The following is an 8554-nucleotide window of genomic DNA, read 5'->3' on the forward strand; positions in this document are numbered from 1 at the left end:
CTACGTCGCCACGTATATCCTTATCGATCAAGAGTTGCGCACCTAGCTTTTCTCGGTCAGCGAAACCACGGTAACTCAATACGTTCCCGTCCACTAACACTGCATGTGGCTCACCTATGCTAACCTTATTAAGCCTTATTATATCCGATTTATTAGCCCTTAGTTTCTGGAACAGCATTCTTAAAATAGCATCACCGCAAAAGGTTCTAGCCTCAAGGGTTGCAGATTTAGTTCCTCATCGCGGGTTTTCCGGATCTAGACAGTCTTAGTAACCTCCTCTTAATGACGGGTCTGATTGTCGCCTCATTGAGTCTCTCCGGAACCCCAAAAGCTTCACAGCTGTTGGCCAGTGAACAGAAATTCTCATTGACAGAGTGAGCAACGGCTTACAAATGTCGGGATGAAGTTTTGGAGTCAAGTTGAAGGGATATTTTTCCTATCCTTGAGCAAAATTGACAATTTGAGAGCCTCGATGTTTACTAGCAATAGTTAGATTTTTTTTGTGCCCATATCCAATCATGTTTTTTGCATTTATTTAAAGGAAAAAGTTTGCATACATTGGACGCAAATGTTATGTTCTGGTCAGCTGTGCGCCAGATACGCAACACTGCGAAAGAACAAAAGCGATCGTTTTGGTCTGGTGTTCCCAAGGTCTGGTGGTCTGGTTCAGTGTTTCCAAGAAACCTAGTTTCGTCTTATGACGCGAGTCTTTGCTTTTGGAAACATTTTTGTCCATAACTTGCAATGGTTTTATTGAAAACAGATATTTGTTTTAAAAAGTTATGGAATCCGACAGCACCCATATATGTGTACAGTTGCCGTCAAAAGTGTACAGCCCAAGGGATTTGCTCCCTAGCCGAACAAGCTGTCCGAACCTAGGGAGCATTGAGGACGCAAAGCCATTCCTCTTGCGAGCCATTACGGTCACTGAGAATGCATAACGAGGCATGCTGCAAGCCTTACAAGCAAACCCATTGGGCTTAGTACATTTGACGGGGGGTGTACGTCGAAACAATTTAATCTTTGAAAAACGTTTTCCATTCGTGGAGTGCTCCGTCCTCCGAGCACACAGCACAGCTGCCAACTCGTGCGGAGTGCCGGTGCTGTTCTTTCTTTGTGTTTAGTTCATCCTGCACATGACAAAGATAAGAGCGCCTCCAGAGTTTGGTTTTACTGCTCGCGAGACCACCTGGCAAATATTCGTGAAGTTACACGCATGCCAGAAATGTTGCTGCGCTCGTTGTCGTCTGAAAACTTTCATGCCTTTCGCGGTATGGATTCCCGTACTGCATTATTACGCTGACTGCTCAAATAGGCGGCGTAACAGGTCGCCAAGAGAGACAAGGCTGGTTTTATTAATACGATGTCTAAGTGTTAAACTAGACATTTGGCACGAGCAGCACGTTGAATTTTTGGGACAGCAGTAAAATCATGTAATTTGACGTAGGCTAATTTTTTCCCATACATAGCAAAAATGGCTGCGTAGCTATGAAAAAATATATGTATAAAAGGTGAACAGAAGCAGCTTTGTATCATGTAATAATACTTGTAGTTGAGCAATACTCGCGACCTTATTGTAGTCACTCTTGACAAAAACTGTATCGAAACCTGCGGTTACAGGACATTCAACTTTGTTGATCGCGAGAACAGAACAGCGACTGAACAGCTGCCGGATGTTTCTGAACGTAGTCTGGATACATGCGATTGAACGGTGTAATGTCACTAAACATAAACGTACCAAGTTTCTGGAAAGCGCAGTAATGTTGTTTTCAGCACTAAAATGAATGTAATGTAAAAACTGACACAGAGACGCGCTGAGCTGAGCGTCCGCTCGATTGCCTAGCCTTTCTTTTAATCCCACTTCCTCGTCTTCCTCCGCCTGCTTCTTTCATCACGACTTCGTCTTTGCTGTCTCGGCATCACACTCGGCCACGACTGCGGACGCCCTGTTGATTGTAAGCCGCGTCGCACCCAGACCTCGTTGTCGTACACGCGGCCACTCGTCTCGCCCCGCTTCAGCAGCCGCTCCTTCCTGGTCTCGTCCTTCACTTCGACGTAGAGCAGGTTGGTGCACTTGCACACCTCAGCCTCGAAGCGGTCACCCTGCTCGGAGTTCCTGGGGTAACCGTCAATCAGGAACCTTTGGCTGTCGCCACGCTCTTCCTCATTGCTCCTTTCAGCAGCTGCAAGACCGTGACCAGTGGGACGAGCTCACCCTTCGTCATGATCTCGTTCATCTACTTGCCCAGGTCGCTGCCGGACTGCACCTCCGCCCGCTGCAGGTCACCGGAAGAGATGTGCGTGAAGCCGTAGTTGGCCGCTATCTACTCGCATTGGGTACCCTTGCCGCAGCCGGGGCCGCCGAAGACAAACACGACGGGAAGCTTGAGTTTTAGAGGCCCGTCCATTGGCGTCGAAGTAGGGGGAGGAGCAGGGGAGCAGGCCTGGCTGGAGGCGGAACTTCCTCAGCCTTCTCATCTGGTTCTTTTCTCCTCCACTTTCTTTTCTTCTTCTTTCTCTTCTTTCTCTTCTTCCTTCTCTTCCTTCTCTTCCTTCTTTTCCCCTTGGCCTTTCTGATCATGAACAGGCCGTCCATATCATCGTCGGCATCCCTGACATAGGCGCCGCGAAGTCGTCCGCTGGTGGATCGGCGTCTAGGGCGCGGCAGACGAGGACAGTACCCGGACAGTTGCAGGCTCTCGACCGTGTCCCTGCGAGGTCGTCATGCAAGGTGGTGTGTTCGAAACTGCGTCGACGCATCAAGGGCGACGCCGGTGGTGGACTATCTTCTCGATTCTCATCAAGCTGCCTGCCCTGATGCAGCCTCTCTTTAACGGGAGGGGACGTGGGAGCATCCAATTCTCGTTCGATTTGGACCATTAGGAGGCGCGATACTGATGGACCGCTGCCGACCCTGGAACCCGGAGAAGGCGGCAGCCGCGAACGGCCTACTGGTAGCCTGCGTCCGGAGCGGGACCCGGAAGTTGCTGGCTGGAAACAGGCTGGCGCCGGATTTTGTTGTCTGGGAAAATTGGCTCATGAAACTGACGTCCCGGCAGCAGGGGACGCGGTTGTCCTGGAGTGGCCGTCATCCGTTGAGGCGGCAGCCCAGGCGACCGCACTCCAGGCGGCATGCTACCCAGGCTATTACTGTTCGGACTTGAGCATCCGATGACGCTGCTGATAGCCACTGACCCGGAGCCGCCGTCACCGAGCTGGCGAAGCACGGGTGCCGTGGCGAAGGTGTCGTCATGAACCCAGCACTGCCTGCAGGAGGCGGCTGCGCCGCGGGCCGACCGAAGCGGTGTCCATCATGCGTCGATGCCGGAATGTTGGGATGCCTGATCGGTCCATGAGACGGTTCCCGAGACATCAGCGGGGACGGTGGCACTGCTGAGACGGAGCCCGCGCTCCCGATGGAATTGGGAGGAGCGCTGGTTGCATTTTGGCCGGGAACTGCCGACACCTCGGCGAGCGAGGCGGTCATCTGAGAGCGGTGCACCACGGAGGACGCGTATCCGCTCGTCGGCTGCGGTGACTGCGCTGGCGGACTGACGATTGTGTTGGAGCCGACCCGCAGGAGCTCGGATGCTTCCACCGCGGCAATGGGCGCCTCAGAGCCCAACGCCTGCTGCGGCCACGTGCGGCCCCTGCAGGCCTGAAGAATGCGTACCTTATCTTGATTGTAAAGGGCGATGTCTTCGTCTGGAGCCTGGCGCCGCGCTCTCATCGTCGTGAGTTTGGCGACGTGCGCAGTGGCCAGGCGTGTAGACGCGGCAAGAAGTGCAGAGGTCCAGGCCGGCCAAGTGGTGTAGCGGCGGCCTTCGTACTGGTGCCAGGCGCGGGCGGCACCGCGGAGATGGTCTTCAGCGACGGCGAGCGTGGTGGCTGGAGACCAGGCGAAACGCCGGGCAGCAGCGTCGACCACTTGAATCCACGCTTCAGCGTCGTCAGAAAATCCACGGTACTCCGGAATTTGTATCGGGGTTACTGGGTATCCAGAGGACAGTGATGCGCGGCCAAGCGCTGCAGTCAAAGAAGCAGATAACTCCCGGATGATGGAGAGGGCTTCGGAAAGAAGGGCCAAGGCCGAATCCGCCGAGGAGGCATGGACGCCGTTCTTGGGCGGAAGAGGGGTTCCAGGCGCCGAGGGAGCAGGCCGTGGGACTGCCCGGCCGCTTCGAAGGAGGAGCGACGGGTCGTGGAGGTCCGGGCCGGGCTCGACGTTGGTCGACTGCGCCATTGTAAAAACTGACACAGAGACGCGCTGAGCTGAGCGTCCGCTCGATTGCCTAGCCTTTCTTTTAATCCCACTTCCTCGTCTTCCTCCGCCTGCTTCTTTCATCACGACTTCGTCTTTGCTGTCTCGGCATCACAGTAAGCACAAAATATTGTGACCTTCTAACACGGCGAATAACGGACATGACCCTCGAACGCGTTCAAATAACGTTGGCAAAATATAGGCCTCCCGCTGCATCGTCTGTCCGTCCATTCTCCCCAACAGCAGTTAAAACACGCATTGCGCCGGTCCCGAAAATAGCTAGTAATAAGCGAACAGCTGATTGTTTCTAAGTGGCTGTGAAAACTTCGAACCTCGATAAATCTCGATAGTTTGTTTAACAACAGAACAGTGGGGATGCGAACTGCGAGCAGAGTCAATGGGGATGATGGTGAAAAGAGTCTGAACAACTCTCTCTCTCTCTCTCGGTGGTTCTGCATCAACAGCCCTTAAAACCGCACAGGCCACCCAGAGTGCCCGAAAAAGAATTGTACTGCGTATGCTACGAACATTGAGGCATCGTCACTCCGGTGGAGACCGAATTCGCGAAGACACCTTGGTTCCAAAGCGAACATGGAAGTGGCGATGCTGCATGCTCTATGAAACGCATTGGAAGCGAAGCATGAGAATGCCACCAGAGCAATATTGCCGGCATATGGTTTAGCGTACCTCTCTACTGAGCTTGCCTCTTTCCTTTCACCGTTTTACAGGTGAACCTGTTGATGCTCTTTAGCAGCCTGGACAAGATTCTTGCTTGCTTCCCATCCTAACGCCCTTCCCACTTCACGCCTTCCTCCCCATCACTGGACCTTCTTCCGTATTTAAAGCGCACCATAGATCAACACTTTGCCCTGATGAACATCAGTCGTCTTTTTTTGAAACGAAGAGGGTTTCCTCTTCCTTGTCCACTCTTCGTATGTGAATCAATGAAGAATAGTAATTTATGCCTGTGCTGACGCGGTGGCTCAGTGGTCACGGCGCTCGGCTGCTGACCCCAGAGACGCGAGTTCGATTCCGGCCTCTGCGGCCGAATTTCGATGAAGGCGAAATTCTAGAGGCTTTTGTACGATGCGATGACAGTTCGCGTCCCTTATAGCCTGAGCTGCTTTGGGACATTTAACGTCAATAAACCAACCAACCAATTTATGTTTGGGCTTGACTGAAACAGTGCCTAAGATCGATGATCGGCAAGAATAAAATCAGTGAAACCTCAGCTGATTTGTTCAAAATAATCATCCAACTTTCAATTGGCTCAGTAAATCGAAATCAGCGTAATAAGAACATTCTAGTAGGTAGCTTGCGCCCGCAGATCTTCTCAATACTTGGCAGGAACCTTATTCTGCGCCTTTCTTCTTTTTCCAAGTTTCGGTGTTATCGTTAAACCTTAGGAAAGTATATTACAACATACTGAGGACTGGGGCTCTTAACAAGGGCCTCGAAGTTAATGCTTTTTTGAGCTCGTCAAAACCGGCTTGTCACTGTGATGACCAAGAGACAACGTTGCGTTCATTTTTGCTTGTCATCTCCACGAGCGGTTGCACCTTGTATGCATAGCCAGGTAAGAAATCGTAGTAGTATCCGGCAAGTCATAAAAAGGAACGTATTTGCTTTCTGGTCTCCGGAAGCGGAACGTGGACAAGCTTTTCCACCACTGGTTCCAGCGGTCGGATTGTCCCTTCCCCAAGCTGATGTCCAAGAAAAGCGACGTTAGTGACTCCGACTTCACTTTTCTGCGGTTTCCTCGTGAGGCCTGCCACGCGCACTCTGCTATAGCCTGTTTAACGTCCAAAGACGTTCTTCCCAGATGGAGGTCGCTATGACAACACCGTCTATGTAATGAACGGCATTGTCTATGCCTTGTAACGGAATGCGCATCAGGCGCTTAAAAATAGCCGATGCTGTCTTAATGTCGAAGGGCATTAAGGCGAACCGATAGTGACCTGATTGGGTAGAGAACGCTGTTTTTGGTCTCAAAGTTTCCTCCAAGGTAACTCGCCAGCAGCCTTTAGCAAGGTCAGATTTCGGAAAGTACCTCTTGGTTCGAACCTCGTTAAATATTACGTCTGTTCTTGGAGTGGGCTCTGCATCAGACACAAGAACATCATTGACGCGTCGAAAGTCGATGCAAGTCCGATAGGTGTTGTCTTTTTTTAACCAGAATGAAGGGAGAATTTTATGGACATGTTGAACGTTCAATGACCCCTAACTTGATCATCTCGTCTATCTCCTTTTCGACAACATCCTTCATGGTAAAAGGCAGCGGGTATTGCGGGGTATTTACGACTTGAAAAGTCGAGAGCTTGAGTTGACACTCCAGTAGACTAGTTTTCACGTGGGCCTTTCGTAGGCCACGTATCGAAACACTGCAGAAACTGCAAAAGTGATGATGTTGATGACGAAAATGACAATGATGCCTGCGTACCATTGTACAACGAGTGTTTTGTTAAAGGTAGGAACCGCGATTCGCTGACAAGAGAAACCATAGAAGCACACATCATAGCAAGGCTCCCGGTAGAATGCATAAGCGCACCATCTGTACTGCTGTCAGGAAAAGAAAAACGCTACCTTGAATGTGAATGTTGACACGCGTGTGCTTGATTTTGTTTTATATTTTTTATGTTTTGAAATTTTTCCGCTGCATGACTTATGTCGATCACTTTTCATTTTTCACCGCGTGCTTGGTACTTATTCCGGCTGGCAGCTGATAAAGATTTCATTTGTAAGTCAGCGCTGTGTTTTGTCTCTGCCTGTGTCGTTCTTCTTGTCCCGTTCGTTGCGCTGTAGTCATGTAATTCCCGGGGATGTCAGAAATGATGTCTGCATACGCGTCAAGTAAGCTCCAAATCTCCTGCTGTTTGTCGTCATCGAGCTTGGCGGAGATAAACATGGCTTCAGTTCCTTTACCGTGGTCTGTGCATAGGTTAGGCAGTTTTTATTCTGAGCCCCCTTCTTCGATTACGAAGAAAGATGACGCCTGTTCGGTCTCATAGGACGCACGCCTTTCGTACCGTTTGAGCGTATTGATGTGGAATAGCTTCTGAGTGTGACCAAAGTCGATCCAATAATAAACATCGTTCCTTTTGCCACAGACAACGAAAGTACCTTTCCACTGCATCAGGAGTTTATTGTGGCTACTCGGCAGAAGATTGAGGGCACGCTCTGCAACCCTTAAATACCGCTTCTTGCTATTTCTGTCATAGTATCTCTTCTGAGATTTCTGCGCACGCAACAAATTTTGATGTGCCGCTCTCACAGTTTGCTCGAAACATTCTCTTAGGTCGAGAACGTAAGCATGTGCCGTCTTCGTGTCTTCTACCTCCTCCTCCCTTGTCCAGAGCTCTCTGAGGACTGCGAGTGGTCCTCGCACATGCCGTCCAAATATCAAATCAAACGGACAAACCCCTATACTCTCCTGCGGCACGTTTCTGTATGCAAAGAGAAGCGGGGCGATATGATGATACCATATTTTGTGCTGCTCCTGACTGAGCTTTCGCAGCATCTGCTTCAGTGCGCCGTTAAATTTCTCCACCATCTCACTGCACATTGGATGGTAAAGGATCGTGTTGAGATGTTTCACCGCCAAGTTATCTATGAGCTCTTTCATCACTTCCAAAGTGAAACAGGGGCCCTGGTCACAAAGGATCTCTCACGGAAAACCTATTCGTGCAAAACATCTCCGCCAAATCTTCTGCCACGGTTGCTGAATCCATCTTTGGCAGAGCCACAACGTCGGGATACCGAGTGGCGAAATTGACGAGAGTGAAAATATATCTATTGGTCTTCACCAATGTGGGCGACAGGGGACCAATAATATCGACAGCGACCCGATCGAAAGGAGGGTCGATAAGGGGCACGCTTCGCGACGCAGCTCTCCCTACTTTGCCTTTCGGGCGCGTCCTTTGGAAGGTATCGCACGAACTGACACACCTTTGAATCTCCTCCTGCACTCCCGGTCAGCAGAATTCTTCAAGAACTTCATCTGTAGTCTTCTTAATGCCCTGATGCCCGGCCAACGGGCTATAGGGAGCAAGCCTTAACACCTGCGACCGGCAAGACTTTGGAAGTACTACCTGTCGAACCTCTCTGCCAGAGGCGAGATGATGGAGGCGTACAACAAACCCTTCTTGGCAGAATACGAGTGCAAACTGCCGTGCTTACCATGGAACCCATTTCCTACTTTCACCCAATTATGACATCGTACGATAGTGTCTCCATACACTTCACCAGGGCCGTGCCAGTGAAATAAGGGGAAGCGGTATAGACTTCGGCCGCGGG

General features: G+C 50.8%; 1 pseudogene; it reads right to left on the reverse strand.

The window, feature by feature from the left end:
* Positions 1 to 1125: 1125 nt before the first annotated feature.
* LOC149361778 (uncharacterized) lies at positions 1126 to 4243 on the reverse strand (annotated as a pseudogene).
* Between the last annotated feature and the right edge of the window lie 4311 nt (positions 4244 to 8554).

This window comes from Amblyomma mixtum, chromosome 2 (genome assembly GCF_055824585.1).
Source record: "Amblyomma mixtum isolate Tamu chromosome 2, ASM5582458v1, whole genome shotgun sequence".
Taxonomy (NCBI): Eukaryota; Metazoa; Arthropoda; class Arachnida; order Ixodida; family Ixodidae; genus Amblyomma; species Amblyomma mixtum.